Source organism: Anolis sagrei, chromosome 4, assembly GCF_037176765.1.
Source record: "Anolis sagrei isolate rAnoSag1 chromosome 4, rAnoSag1.mat, whole genome shotgun sequence".
Classification (NCBI taxonomy): Eukaryota; Metazoa; Chordata; class Lepidosauria; order Squamata; family Dactyloidae; genus Anolis; species Anolis sagrei.
Window position 1 is genome coordinate 31,023,367 of NC_090024.1, and position 14,313 is coordinate 31,037,679.

The 14,313-nt window shown below is 41.3% G+C and overlaps 1 protein-coding gene across 7 annotated transcripts in view; it reads left to right on the forward strand.

The window, feature by feature from the left end:
* The window catches only part of RNF19A (ring finger protein 19A, RBR E3 ubiquitin protein ligase), a 109,247-nt gene that overhangs the window by 49,272 nt on the left and 45,662 nt on the right, over nucleotides 1-14,313 (forward strand). For 3 of the 7 annotated variants that reach the window (XM_060775665.2, XM_060775664.2, XM_060775670.2), the window contains exon 1: nucleotides 10,078-10,235. The exons of 2 other annotated variants lie outside the window; for them this stretch is intronic. The gene's annotated coding sequence lies outside the window, so the exon portion shown is untranslated. Of the gene's footprint in view, nucleotides 1-10,077; nucleotides 10,236-10,399; nucleotides 10,520-14,313 lie in introns of those variants that run through there. 2 more of the 7 variants (XM_060775667.2, XM_060775668.2) reach the window with 1 other exon arrangement.

Genomic DNA, 14,313 nt, shown 5'->3' on the forward strand with positions numbered 1-14,313 from the left:
CTGCCAGATAATCCACTTCAAAGCAAATGATCTGGGTTTTATACAGCTGTGTGCTCTGCTGTATATGTAGATCAGGTCATAGCAATGGAGAAAATCTTAATTTAAGACATTATTTGCTTTCCTTTCCTCAAGACATCACATTTCCCCAACTCCTTTGTTGTCACGTGGTGGCACAATGGGTTAAACTCTTGTGCCGGCAGGACTGAAGACTGACAGGTCAGAGGTTTGAATCCGGGGAAAGCATGGATGAGCTCCCTCTGTCAGCTCCAGCTCCCCATGCGGGGACATGAGAGAAGCCTCCCACAAGAATGGCACAAATATGGGCAACATCCTTGCAGATGGCCAATTCTCACATCAGAAGCGACTTGCAGTTTCCCAAGTTGCTCCTGACATGTAAAAAATAATAATGTGAAAAATGTGTTAGAGAGGTTGCCATTTGATGGAGGCTAAATTAATTAACAAAGCCTTTCCCCCCCAGGGTTTCCTTGTTTTCTCCTCGTGAATAGCAGCTTTTTCTCATTTTCACATTCCATATGAGGAAAGCAATATTAAATTGATTAGGGATTAGGAACTTTTATTACCACAATGTGATTAGAGCAAAAGAAATAAAAAGATAAATCAGAATGGATTTAATAAGATTGTTCAGATTGTGCAACTAGGAGCAAATGAGAACCCCAATGGTAGATTTTTTTAAAATAATGTGGAACAATCACCATGTTCAAGAATAGTGCCCTTAATACTCCCATGTAATTACTTTACTTGACACCCTGGTGGCACAGTAGGTTAAACCACTGAGCTGCTGAACTTGCTGTCTGAAAGGTTCAAATCCAGGGAGCAGGGTGAGCTCCCACTGTTAGGCCCAGCTTCTGCCAACCTAGCAGTTCGAAAACATACACATGTGAGTAGATCAATAGGTACTGCTTAGGCAGGAAGGTAACGGCGCTCCATGCAGTCATGCCGGCCACACGACTTTGGAGGTGTCTATGGACAATGCCAGATCTTTGGCTTAGAAATGGAGATGAGCACCAGCCCCCAGAGTTGGACACAACTGGACTTTACCTTTACCTAATTACTTTAATATTCAATGTACTGTCGAAGGCTTTCATGGCTGGAATCACTCAGTTCTTGTGGGTTTTTTCGGGCTATATGGCCATGTTCTAGAGGCATTTCTCCTGACGTTTCGCCTGCATCTATGGCAAGCATCCTCAGAGGTTGAGAAGGTCTGTTGGAAGTGTGGGTTTATATATCTGTGGAATGGCTGGGGTGGGGCAAGGAGCTCTTCCCTGCTGCAGTTAGGTGTGAATGTTTAGCTAATCACCTTCATTAGCATTTGAAGGCCTGCTTGAACCTGGGAAAATCTGTTGCTTTAATATTCCTTTGTGCTATGGGAAACATACATGTTATCTTTCTTTAACTTCACATTATCTAGTTATTTGATGTGAATGAAATGAAAATAAATGAAAACATAGATGTGGCCTAAAGATTCATGGATGATGTGGAGGATTGCAGGAGAAGGAAATTTCCATTTAATAGCATGTTTGGGAATCCACTACCTTGTTACAGAAGTTTGATCCACCTTAACTGTTTTGACTCTGGCCTCTTCCACACAGCTGCATAAAATCCATATTGAACTGGATTATATGGCAGTGTGGTCCTAGATAATCCAGTTCAAAGCAGATATTGTGACCTGCCTTGATATTCTGGGTTACATGGCTGTGTGGAAGGGCCCTCTGTCCTATTGAACTCTGAGATTTGTAGTTGAAGGCATTAGATAATTCTGATTGAACTACACATCCCAGTGTTCTATAGGATGACGTAATGGCCATTTAAATGGAATCTAACAGCTGTAACTATACAGTGTAAATTAACTCATTGAATGTAGGACTGAGCTGATGCTGGCAGGTTTTCAGAATAGCAGTAATGGAGGACACTCAACGTTCATGACATGAGCTGACAATCATGCAGAAGGTATTAACAACTTTTGAGTTCTACCTAAATAACATATGAAAGTATTATTTTCCAGCTAACCTAGCTTTGTAAAATTAACACATTGTGCACAATCATAAATTACATTATGCATGCATTTTTATTTTATGAAGGGCTCACACTCCAAATGATGGTTTTGAGGCAGCTATATCAAAGGAAAATCTTTTCAACCCTCATAATAAGGAGCATCTGCCAGCCCTGTAAGACACAAGATCCTGAGCCTCAAATAAGGAGCCTTTCTTATTAGTTATTTTATGTACTAGTGTATTATTTTAGGAAGATTACTTATTAGTGTGTTAGTGTTATTTTAGGAAAAGTACAAATCAGGAACACTTTGCAACTCTAATCTGAATATAGACTGTGCTATAATAAAATTCTCACAAAAAGAATGTCAAATTGTAGCTCTTCAAAGTTGTCTATCTTAATAATAGGAGCAGATCTGTGAGGCAAGTTAAGCTGATAATCTGAAACTAACTCAAAACATCTTCTGGTAAGCTTTTGGCTCAGCAGGGATTTGAACCTGGGTCCCACTCCAGGTCTTGCATTGACTGTTATGCTGCATTAAAAACAGTAATGTGTATATTGCTGTATAGCCAGCACAGCTACCCTGATTATGCTCTACAATAATCATTGTATTGATGTGTGGGTGTGTGTCCCATTTTGAAGAGTAAAGACCACTGATTTGCCCTGTGTTGCTATTTTAACAGTAAACATAATATTGAATGTAAAACTGCTTCAAAGAACTGAGTCCATGTTGTTCAAAATAAATGTTTACTAAGTTTATATGTATTCCAAAATAGGGAGATAATATTTGAAGTAAAACCATTGTTCAATGATACTGGGCTAATGAGAAAGTATATAAACTGTTGAGTCACACTGAAAACATTAGGTAGATGGAAATTCTTCAGCTGCCTTGCCAAAATTCTTAAGAAATGCAAAAAGTAGTAATTGTTTTAGGAAGAATGCATAAAGCAGATTAATCACAAAGTTTGTGATTGATCATCCTAGCACATAAAATGTTTATAGGTCTGGATAGCCTTCCTTTGTTAAGGAGATTGCATGTTGATGGACCAGAAGGGCTGGTGAATGATTCCTAAATGAAAACCAATAGCTAGAAGATGGTTACTGGATACAGAGATCTTTTTAGGAATAAGGCCATCAAAATTTGTAGGAGAGGAGGAAAGATAAGTAACAAAATAAGCAATTTGGGGGTGTAATGGGAAATATCTCAGCTGTTTTCTGGAAGGCAGGGCGATTGGCAGAGTACAAAAGGCATTTTTAAGGGATTTTGTGTGTGATGAAGGGTTGTATGACTGACGATAATATGTATGCAATGTCCCAACTTATATATAATTATACTATATTCCTAAAACACCGCTAATATGTTCTCTCTTTCTAAGGAAGCCAAAAGAAATTTATGTTGGCTTCAAAACTTCTCATGGAAAGAAATGGGGAAAGACCACTAAAAATATGAAAAGCAGGAAAGGCTATATATAGTTATCAGCTGATTTGTATTAAAGTTGCTTTATAAGTCACCATACTGTAGTGGTTTAGGTTGGACTAGGACTCTGGAAATCCACGTTCAAATCCCTGTTCAGTCATTATCCCTGCTCAGTCATCTGCGGTTTGCAGAGGGTGACCCTCTGCAAGCTGCAGTGTCTTATCTTCAAAAGAGGGCAATGGTAAAGCCACTCTGAAGAACCCAGGCCAAGAAAATCCAACAAAAGCTTCCTCTGAGGATTCACCAGAAGTTGGGAATGACTCAAAGACACGTCACTAATAAACATGCTTAAGACTCATGTAGTGCTTGCATCTCAGTGTTAAGCAAATTTCCTTTGAGCATTTCAGTTCCAAGTGCATAGCAAAACAGGAAGAACTTCCTGACTGTGAGAGCCGTTCAGCAGTGGAACTCTCTATCTCAGAGTGTGGTGGAGGCTCCTTCTTTGGAAGCTTTTAAACAGAGGCTGGATGGCCATTTGTGATTTCAATGCAATATTCCTGCTTCTTGGCAAGGGGCTGGACTGGATGGCCCATGAGGTCTCTTCCAACTCTTTGATTCTATGATTCTGTAAAATAGATTGATGGTATCACACACATGAATTATCCTTAGATTTCTTCCTGTTATATCCTCACAAACTACAATAGATGAGGAAATGTAGACATCCTTCTTTCAGGATCATTCAACTCTAGGGGCAAAGAGAATTCAGAAAGGTGCATTCAAACTCTTTGTACCAATACCATCAGTAGTCATGGTATTCCATCTCATGACATTTCATGCTGTTCCCATCTTCCTCCCATGTCATCCTCAGCTTCTTGTATGAGAAGCTGGGTGTACACCCGACTCTTCTGGGCTCCTCTTCTCCATGCTGTAATGGAGTTCCCATCACAAAACACAACAGAGCCCCACCGGAAATGGCCCTGCATCATTTGATGGGTTTTGGCATCCATGTGATGAGGTTGTAAAAGTTCAGTGGAAATGAATAAGTTATATCCACAGTTAGGTTTGAGGGCATTCTACATAAGTTGGTTCATCATGTGTCATCAGGATGTCCCAAGGACCCCCTTCTTTCTCTCTTTGGCTAGAATGACAGGCAGTGCATGACTTAATTTTCTCAAATTCCTTTGGATCACAACATACCAAGGCCCCAGATCCAATATAGGGGAAAAGAAATGTCATTTGTCTCTCTCTCACTCTCTCTCACACACATCCGAGCATATCTTAAAGTGTTGTTCCGATGGTAAAGAAAGAGGGCTAAATATTTTCCCTGTGTTCATTGGTCGAAAACTGAAATGCAGACGTAAGCAACAACAAACGTCTGACCAGATCCATCATAAAATCTGAGGCACCTGCTCCCTCCCCTGTGCCTGTTCCTATGCCTGTAATGTTTTGTAAAAGAAAAAAGAAAAGAAATACAATTCTATCAGATGAGCTGGTTGTTAATTATCAGGTCTAAACCAGGCTAGAGGAAAATTCAAGCACTGCCTCCACTGTTACAATCCTATGAAAAATCCTCTTTGTAATGGTTCTGTGTTTACAGTGTGACTAGTGTGGAATTTCTTTCAATGCAAATAATATTTTCAAGTAAACAAAATCCCTTAGGACAAGCACAGAGGGAAAAATAATAAGTGATTTCTCCTGTCCACAATTACCATCCAGCTGATGCCACATGTAAAGAAAAATAAAGTACTACTGATTTTATAGGGTGCACTCTATTAAATCTGGATCCAGTTCATCAAATTTCTGTTTCTGGTAGAACTAAGTTTCATAGCAGAGTCTCCAAAATGTGAGGGGTGTGTGAATCCGTTCTGTATTTGTTCTGAATTTTGGGTGCCCCCCATTCTGTTTTTGGTTCAGATTTGTAATTTGGAACTCTGAGTTCCATTTCTGTTTTGAGAAGAATCTTCCCAAAACCTTAGAATGGTAAATCTACAAATTCCCTACTAAGCTCACTATGGAAACTTTTACAGTAATCACATCTCTTACTTCAAAGAGAGGGAACTGGATAAGACCCGGACAAGTACCAGAAGTTTTCCTGGATCCAACGCCCTTGCAACAATAGTGAATATTTATGTCAGCCCCTATTACACACCTGATTCTTTGACAATAAGCATTTTAAAATCTGTGACTTTGTGTGTATTCAAGTCATCTGTGTACTTATGGTGACTTATTAATTTCATAGGGTATTCTTAGGCAAGGAATACTCCGAGGTGGTGTTGCCAGTTTCTTCCTCTGAAATATATCCTACACATGTTGTATTAATTGACAGTCTCTCATCCAAGTACTAACCACTGGGCTAGCCCTGGTCAGCTTCAAAGATCAGATGGGATCTGGTATCTTTAGGGTATTTTGCCCCATGTCTCTCCTTATTCATTCCAGTTGTTAAGCAAAGCAGCCCTATCTCCATGCATCAGATGAAGTGGACTGAAGCCCATAAAAGGTTATACTTAAATATATCAGTGTCAAAGGGCTTCATATAGGTTTCTTATGCAAAGTAAACTCCGATATGGTTTTGCCAGTTCCATTCTCTAAAATGTAGCCCAGTGGCACTTGGAATTGTTGCTATGATGTGGTCCAACCAGAGTTGGCTCTGCTTAATAACAGGCAGGATGCCTTTAGGGCAAGGGTGTCAGACCCATTTTAATCAAGTGTCCATCAGTCTTCAAAGAGCAGCTGAATCCATGGATGGAGAATCAATGGTCACAGGGGGTCAACTGTATATATTTTTATACAGTGGTCAGTGCACTTTAGTTTTTATGCAGTTTGGGTTCTCAGATGTTATTGAATGATAACTCCCATCACTTTTAACAATTTGCCATATAGACTGGGGTTAATGGGAATTACGACCCAACTGCACCTGAGGCTCTGAAGTTGGAGAAAGTTTAAAGACAGTTTAAAGTCAGATATCATATCCACAAGCTTTGTATTTTAAATTCAATCCCCATTAGTCTTACTAATCAGAACTAACTGCAGCCTTCCAGATGTTACGGTATCACAATTTCCATCAGCTCCATTAGAACTATACCAAATTTGGAACGTGTTATTCCCACTGGAAAATGCTCATTGCTATTTGTTTACTCTTCCATTGCATACAGCCATATCTGGGTTGTTATCACTCTGCAGTTTATGGACTTTTAAAGGTCACTAAACATTGTTTTCAGTCAGCTCATGCAGTTAATGCAACATGTGTAAGCATAGCATTTCACTCAACTTCAGAGTCCTAAGAAAAATGGCAAGTTCAGTGATAGGGTAGACATATCATTTCCTGTTCTTATGGAACTGTGCTTTTAAAGGTCAACATTTCATCCCTCTCTTAAATAAATATTAGTTTTCTTATACATTTGGATGTGATTCCTTAGTCGTAGCAGTAGTAGTACTATTAAATTTCTGTATTCATTACACAAGTTTACAATTATGTCATTATGCTAATACAGAAAATACAAAAGGCAAGAGCCTGGCTGACTCTGTATGTATTTACTTACAAGACCTGCTTTAATAGGGCTAACTATCAAGTAAGAGTTCATTGGGTCAGCCTGTTAGTGTATTTTGTTCAATACTGTTTACAAATCAGTTCGTGAGTAGGTAGATGGAGTGAGAATGTTAACCTTTCATTCTCAGTACTGGAAATTCAGTTTTTAATGGATAGTGAGGGTCTTCAGCTCTGTATAAAGAGGATATATAATCAAAAGTAACAGCTGAAAACACTATTAAAACTGAATGTACAATATGTGTGGGGGTGTGAAGTAGTATGCCATTCAAAAATTGTATATAGCATACAAATCTTTTCAGACATATAGAGAAGTGTGTGAACGAATAATAAATACAAGTGGATTTTTTAAAAAATGCACGTTTTAGGAGAATGTAGGTGTGAGGACATGGTATACAGATGATGGCCTACTCAGTTTTCTATTAATCACCCACATAGATGCCCAAACTTGGAAAGAAAAATTAATCACAGTTGTGTGGGTGAGAAGGGGGGGAAAGAAAGATGATAAAGGAACTGTCTTTGCTAATAGGTTAGGGATAATGAGCTAATATATGTAATTTAGAAAAATGCTTTCTGTACCTTTCTGTACCTGTGGGAAGAAAAGCCCCGGCCATATCCAGAAAAGGAAGGGGTGTTTATGTGGAATATTATACATGAAGTTTGTTTGATTTTGTTGTGTCAGGAGTGATGAGAAACTGCAAGTTGCTTCTGGTGTGAAAGAATTGGCTGTCTGCAAGGACGTTGCCCAGGGGATGCCCGGTTGTTTTGATGTTTTGCCATCCTTGTGGGAGGCCTCTCTCATGTCCCCGCATAGAGAGCTGGAGCTGATAGAGGGTGCTCATCCGCTTCTCCCCGGATTCGAACCTGCGACCTGTCGGTCTTCAGTCCTGCCAGCACAGGGGTTTCACCCACTGTGCCACCGGGGGTTAAACATTATGTAGTATAATGCAGTGATAAAAGTTTTCCATGGAAGTATTGTTTATTCAGAGCACAGGAAAATGCTGGAACGTTTGAACACTCCTATTTTCAAAAATACAATTTGAAATTAATTTCCCTTACATTTAATCTAATCTGAATTACATTTGAATGGGATTTTCCTGCTTCTTGGCAGGGGGTTGGACTGGATGGCCCACGAGGTCTCTTCCAACTCTATGATTCTATAATGCTCCAGGAAGATAGGTTCAGCATTACTCCCTGCCAAATAAGCTTTTTCATTATATGCTTGTGTTTAGGGTTGCCAGGTAAAATACAGGGCAGGGCTCATGTACCTGTAATAGTTATGTAGAAGTGGGAATTGCATCATGTGTCGCTTGTTATCCCTGATAGATGGCCACCCAGCCTTTCTTTAAAAGCCTCCACCACACCCTGGGGCAGAGAGTTCCACTACTGAACAGCTCCCACTGTCAGGAAGTTCTTCCTCATTTTCAATCAAAGCACCCCAGATAGATGGACACCCAGCCTCTGTTTAAAAACACTCTGGGGCAGAGAGTTCCACTGCTGAACAGCTCCCACAGTCAGGAAGTTCTTCCTCATGTTCAGTCAAAACACCCCAGATAGATGGCCACCCATCCTCTGTTTAAAAACACTCTGGGGCAGAGAGTTCCACTGCTGAACAGCTCTCACAGTCAGGAAGTTCTTCCTCATGTTCAGTCAAAGGAGCCCTGATAGATGGCCACCCAGCCTCTGTTTAAAAGTCTCCACCACACTCTGGGGCAGAGAGTTCCACTGCTGAACAGCTCTGACAGTCAGGAAGTTCTTCCTCATGTTCAAAGCATCCCAGATAGATGGCCACCCAGTCTTTGTTTAAAAGCCTCCACCACACTCTGGGGCAGAGAGTTCCACTGCTGAACAGCTCTCTCAGTCAGGAAGTTCTTCCTCATGTTCAGTCAAAGGAGCTCTGATAGATGGCTACCCAGCCTCTGTTTAAAAGCCTCATGTTCAGTCTCACAGTCAGTCTGAACAGCTCTCACAGTCAGGAAGTTATTCCTCATGTTCAGTCAAAGCACCCCAGATAAATGGCTACCCAAGCTCTGTTTAAAAGCCTCCACCACACTCTGGGGCAGAGAGTTCCACTGCTGAACAGCTCTCACAGTTATGTTCAGTCAAGGCACCCTAGATAGATGGCTCCTCAGCCTCTGTTTAAAAGCCTCATGTTCAGTCTCACAGTAAGTCTGAACAGCTCTCACAGTCAGGAAGTTCTTCCTCATGTTCAGTCAAAACACCCCAGATAGATGGCCACCCAGCCTCTGTTTAAAAACACTCTGGGGCAGAGAGTTCCACTGCTGAACAGCTCTCACAGTCAGGAAGTTCAAAGCACCCCAGATAGATGGCCACCCAGCCTCTGTTTAAAAGCCTCCACCACACTCTGAGGCAGAGAGTTCCAATGCTGAACAGCTCTAACAGTCAGGAAGTTCTTCCTCATGTTCAAAGCATCCCAGATAGATGGCCACCCAGCCTTTGTTTAAAAGCCTCCACCACACTCTGGGGCAGAGTTCCCCTGCTGAACAGCTCTCACAGTCAGGAAGTTCAAAACACCCCAGATAGATGGCCACTCAGCCTATTCAAAAGCCTCATGTTCAGTCTCACAGTCAGTCTGAACAGCTCTCACAGTCAGGAAGTTCTTCCTCGTGTTCAGTCAAAACACCCCAGATAGATGGCCACCCAGCCTCTGTTTAAAAACACTCTGGGGCAGAGAGTTCCCCTGCCGAACAGCTCTCACAGCCAGGAAGTTCAAAGCACCACAGATAGATGGCTACCCAGCCTCTGTTTAAAAGCCTCCACCACACTCTGAGGCAGAGAGTTCCACTGCTGAACAGCTCCCACAGCCAGAAAGTTCTTCCTAATGTTCAGGTGGGATCTCCTTTCCTGTAGTTTGTAGTTTCACTGGAGGGGGCTCGTTTCCTCAGGTACTGACGAGGGGAAACCCTTTCCTTTGGCCAAAGGGAGAGAAGCAACGCCACTTCTTCCTCCTCCTTTGTGTAAAATGCCGGCTGGCTTCCCTCCTCTCTCTTTTTCCCCTCACAGGGTTCAACGCCCCGCCTCGCTCGCGTGAGCTCAGCAGCAGGAGGCCGAGAAAGAGAGGAGGAAACCTTCTCCTCTTCCTCCTCCTTCTTCTCCCCCTGCTGGTGGTGCTGCTGCTTTGCCCAGGAAAGGCTTGGAAGCCCTGCCCTGCTGCCTGGCTTCCTTCCTTCTTTCCTTCCTCCTTCTCTCTCAGTCTGTCTGGTGTGAGGCCTGCTCGGGAGTGAGGCGTCGACGCAGCCAAAGGTACTGACTGACTGACTGACTTGACTGAGGCGGGTGGGCTGCTTGTTGGCTTAGGAGTTGAGGTCTGAGGGCCTCTCCCAAGGCCCGCCGCCTCGCCTCGGGACACCCCCGAGAGGAGGAGGGGATGAGGCGGGGGCGTTGGCGGTTGGAAGGGTGGGTGAAGTCATCGTGGCCATTGTCTCTCCCCTCCGAGCCTCCCTCCTCCCTCTCTCCGCCGGCCGCTGAGAGGGAGCGGGCCCCACTGCCTGGCTGACTGACTGACTGACTGCCTTCTCCACCGCTGGGTAAATTCCCTCAGGCAGGACGGAAAGGAAACCCCTCTTTCCTTTGTGTTGTTATGGGGGAGGGGAGGGGAGGGGAGGGGAGGGGGGGGAGTTGGGCAAGGCCTCCCCTTGACTTTTGTGACGCCCAAATAAGTTTGTTGTCTTGGCTTTTGTTACCAACTGGGCATGGGCAAACTTGGGCCTTCCCTCCAGGTGTTTTGGACTTCAACTCCCACCATTCCTTAGGAATGGTGGGAGTTGAAGTCCAAAACACCTGGAGGGAAGGCCCAAGTTTGCCCATGCCTGTTGTAAACCCTCTGGTTCAAAAGTGAAAACATCACAAAGAACCCCTCCTTTATCATTGTACAGCTTGACTACTTTTACATATGCTTATATGTATGGCTTGGTTACTTTACACACACACACACATACAGTTATCCTATATGTCTTGATTTCTTTCTATTTGTATCACTTGCTTGCTTACTTACTTATACAAATATATTTGTATATTTTGGTTCTGTCACACACATACTAGTATGGGGTTGCTGTGAGTTTTCTGGGCTGTATTTTTCTACACACACACACACACAGAGTTATCCTATATGTCTTGATTTCTCTCTATTTATATCACTTGCTTACTTTATATATGTGTATTTTGGTTCCATCACACACTTATTGGTATGAGGTTGATGTGACTTTTCCGGGCTGTATTTTTACATACACACACACACACACACACAGAGTTATCATATATATCTTGATTTCTTTCTATTTATATCACTGGCTTATTTTATATTTGTATATTTTGGTTCACACACACATATTGGTATGGAATTGCTGTGAATTTTCAGGGCTGTATTTTTCTACACACACACACATGTATCCTATATAATCTTGATTTCTTTCTATTTATATCACTGGCTTATTTTATATATGTATATTTTGGTTCCGTCACACACACATATTAGTATGGGGTTGCTGTGAGTTTTCCGGGCTGTATTTTTACACACACACAGTTATCCTATATATCTTGATCTCTTTCTATTTATATCACTTGCTCACTTTATATTTTGGTTCCTACACACACACAGACACCACACACACACTTATCCTATATGTCTTGATTTCTTTCTATTTATATCACTTGCTTACTTTATATTTGTATATTTTGGTTCCGTCACACACATTAGTATGGGGTTGCTGTGAGTTTTCCAGGCTGTATTTTTACACACACACACATATCTATATATCTTGATTTCCTTCTATTTATATCACTTGCTTACTTTATATTTTGGTGCCCACACACAGACACCCCACACACACACGTATCCTATATATCTTGATTTCTTTCCATTTATATCACTTGCTTACTTTATATTTTGGTTCCTACACACACACAGACACCACACATACACATATCCTATATATCTTGATTTCTTTCTATTTATATCACTTGCTTACTTTATATTTTGGTTCCTACACACACACAGGCACCACACACTTGTATCCTATATATCTTGATTTTTTTCTATTTATATCACTTGCTTACTTTATATTTGTATATTTTGGTTCCATCACTCAACACACATATTGGTATGGGGTTGCTGTGAGTTTTCTGGGCTGTATTTTTCTACACACACAGAGAGAGTTATCCTATATATCTTGATTTCTTTCTATTTATATCACTTGCTTACTTTATATTTTCATTCCTACATGCACACATATTGATATGGGGTTGCTGTGACTTTTCCGGGCTGTATTTTTCTACACACACACACACACACACACAGTTATCCTATATATCTTGATTTCTTTCTATTTATATCACTTGCTTATTTTATATTTTGGTTCCTACACACAGAGAGACATCACACACACACACACACACACATATCCTATATATCTTAATTTCTTTCTATTTATATCACTTGCTTACTTTATATTTTGGGTCCTACACACACACAGACACCACACACACACGTATCCTATATATCTTAATTTCTTTCTATTTATATCACTTGCTTACTTTATATTTGTATATTTTGGTTCTGTCACACAACACACATATTGGTATGGGGTTGCTGTGACTTTTCCGAGCTGTGTTTTTCTACACACACACACACACAGTTATTCTATATATCTTGATTTCTTTCTATTTATATCACTTGCTTACTTTATATTTTGGTTCCTACACACACAGACACCACACATACACACATATCCTATATATCTTGATTTCTTTCTATTTATATCACTTGGCTTATTTTATATTTGTATATTTTGGTTCCGTCACACACACATATGGCCATGTTCCAGAAGCATTTTCTCCTGATGTTTCGACCTTTACACACACACATTGGTATCGGGTTGCTGTGACTTTTCCGGGCTGTATGGCCATATTCCAGAAGCTTTTTCTCCTGATGTTTTGTCCTTCACACACACACATATTGGTATAGGGTTGCTGTAATTTTTTTCGGGCTGTATGGCCATGTTCCAGAAGCATTCTCTCCTGACTTTTCACCCTTCACATCTACAGCAGGCATCCTCTGAAATTGTGAGATCTGAGGAAAGCTAGGCAAGTGGGGTTTATATATCTGACTTTCCACACACAGAGACACATGTATCTATTATAGCTTGATTTCTTTCTAATTATAACATTTCCTTACTTTATATTTGTATATTTTGGTTCCTTCACATACACACACACACACATATTGCTATAGGGTTGCTGGAACTTTTCTGGGCTTTATAGCCATGTTCCAGAAGCATTGTCTCCTGACGTTTCACCCACATCTACAGCAGGCATCCTCAGAGATTGTGAAGTCTGTTGGAAACTAAGCAAGTCAGGTTTATATATCTATGGAATGTCCAAGATGGGAGAAAGAAGTCTTGTCTGCCTGAGGCAAGTGTGAATGTTGCAGTTGGCCACCTTGATTAGCACTGAATAGCCTTGCAGCTTCAAAGCTTAGCTGTTTCCTACCGGGGGGGGGGGATCCTTTGTTGGTAGGTATTAGGTGGCCCTAATACACCGGAGCCCCCTATGGTGCAATGGTTAAACCCTTGTGCTGGCAGGACTGATGGCCGACAGGTTGGAGGTTTGAATCCAGGGACAGCGTGGATGAGCTCCCTCTGGCAGCTCCAGCTCCGCAAGCAGGGACATTTATTTATGTATTTAAAACATTTATATTTTGTCCTTCTCACCCCGAAGGGGACTCAGGGCGGAGCACAACATATGTACAGCAAATATTCAATGCCAGAACATAAATAAACTATAAACAAACATAAACACTAAAATCAATTATCCCACATTAAAATCAACTGACATGAGAGAAACCTCCCGCAAGGATGGTGAAACATCAAAACATCCGGGCGTCTCCTGGGCAACAAACCTCCTTGCAGACAGCCAATTCTCTTACACCAGAAGCGACTTGCAGTTTCTCAAGTCACTCCTGACTCAGGAAAAAAAGCAGGCCTTGATTGTTTCTTGTCTCGAATTCCCCTGGTGTTTTTTTTTAAAGTGTTCCTCTTTATTTACTGTCCTGATTTTAGATTTTTTAAATATTGGTAGCCAGATTTTGTTCATTTTCATGGTTTCCTCCTTTCTGTTGAAATTGTTCACATGCTTGTAGATTTCAATGGCTTCTATGTGTAGTCTGACATGATGTCAGACATGACATCATGTCTGACATGATGTTAGAGTGGTCCAGCATTTCTGTGTTCTCAAATAAAATAATGTGTCCAGGTTGGTTCATCAGGTGCACTGCTATGGCTAACATTTCTGGTTGAATTAGCCTGCAGTGCCTTTCATGTTCCTT